This window comes from Globicephala melas, chromosome X (assembly GCF_963455315.2).
Source record: "Globicephala melas chromosome X, mGloMel1.2, whole genome shotgun sequence".
NCBI classification, from domain to species: Eukaryota; Metazoa; Chordata; class Mammalia; order Artiodactyla; family Delphinidae; genus Globicephala; species Globicephala melas.
This window is the reverse complement of record NC_083335.1, coordinates 61,032,663-61,034,630: the sequence shown is the minus strand read 5'-3', so window position 1 is coordinate 61,034,630 and position 1,968 is coordinate 61,032,663.

Below are 1,968 nucleotides of genomic sequence, written 5' to 3'. Positions count from 1 at the left end.
TTCTTAAATTTACTTAAGTTCAGTTTATAAATCTTTTTCTTTCATGGACTGTGTCTTTGGTGTTATATCTAAAACGTCATCACCATAACCAAAATTGTCCAGATTTTATCCTATGTTAGCCTCTAGAAGTTTTATAGCTTTTCATTTTACATTTAGGTCTATGATCAATCTTGAGTTGATTTTTGTGAAGAGTTTAAGGTCTGCATCTAGATTCTTCTCTTTTTTTTTTTGTCATGAGTGTCCTGTTGTCCCAGTACCTTTTGTTGAAAAATTTATCTTTTCCCCATTGTATTGCCTTCGCTCCTTTGTCAAAAGATCAGTTGGCTATATTTATGTGGGTCTATATCTGGGCTCTCTATTCTGTTTCATTGATCTCTTTGTCTATCCTTTCACCAATACCACAGTGTCTTGATTGCCATAGCTTTGTATTAAGTCTAGAAGTCAAGTAGTGTCAGTCTTCCAACTTTACTCTCCTTCAATATTGTATTAACTATTCTGTATCTTTTGTCTCCATATAAACATTGGAATCAATTTCTGATATCAAAAAACTTGCTGGAATTTTGGTTGGAATTGCTTTGAATCTATCAACCAGATTGGGAAGAGCTTGCAGATTGACAACATTGAGTCTCCCCTATCTATGAACATGAACTATATCTCCATTTATTTGGTTATTCTATGATATCTTTCAACAGACTTTTGTAGTTTTCCTCATATAAAACTTATACATAATTTGTTATATTTATATGTATCTTTTTTCATTTTTTAGGAAAATGGTATTGTGTTTTTAATTTCAAATTCTACTAATTCATTGCTAGAGTAGGAAAGAGATTGTTTTTTGTATATTAATCTTGTATCCTGCAACCTTGCTATGATCACTCATAGTTCCAGGAGTTTTTTCATCAATTCTTTTAGATTTTCTACACAGACAATTATGGCATCTGTGAACTGAAACAGTTTTATTTCTTCTTTCTCAATCTGTATACCTTTTATTTCCTCTTCTTGTCATATTGCATTAGATAGAAGTTCCAATAGAGTGTTGAAGAAAAGTGAGGAGAGGGATATGCTTGCTTTGCTCCTGATCTTAGTGGGAAAGAGTTGAGTTTCTCATGATTAAGTAGGATGTTAACTAGGTTTTTTGTAGATATTCTTTATTAAGTTAGGAAAGTTGCCCTCTATTCCTAGATTTCTGAGAGTTTTTATCATGAATGGGTGTTGGATTTGGCCAAATGAATTCTCCACATCTGCATTTTGTCAAATGATCATATCATTTGATTTTTCTTCTATTACCTGTTGACATGATGGATTACAGGCATACCTTGGAGATATGGTAAGTTTGGTTCCAGACCAGCACAATAAAGTAAATACTGCAATAAAGTGAGTCACATGAATTTTTTGGTTTCCTAGTGCATAAAAAATTATGATTATACTATACTGTAGTCTATTAAGTGTGCAATAGCATTATGTAGAAAAACAATGTACATCTCAATTAAAACCTACTTTATTGCTTAAAAAGCTAACCATCATATGAGCTTTTAGTGAGTCATAATCCTTTTGCTGGTGGAGGATTTGCCTTGATGTTGATGGCTACTGACTGATTAGAGTGATGGTTGCTAAAGATTGGGGTGGCTGTGGCAATTTCTTAAAATAAGACAACAATAAATTTTGCTTCATTGATTGACTCTTCCTTTCATGAATGATTCCTCTGTAGCATGCAATGCTGTTTGGTACAATTTCACCCACAGTAGAATTTCTTTCAAAACTGTAGTCAATCCTCTCAAAACCTGCTGCTGCTTTATTAAATAACTTTATGTAATATTCTAAATCCTTTGCTGTAATTTCAACAATCTTCACAGTATCTTCACCAGGAGTAAATTCCATCTCAAGAAGCCAACTTCTTTGCTCGTCCAAAAGAAGCACCTCCTCATCCACTAAAATTTTATCATGAGATTGCAGCAGTTCAGTCACATC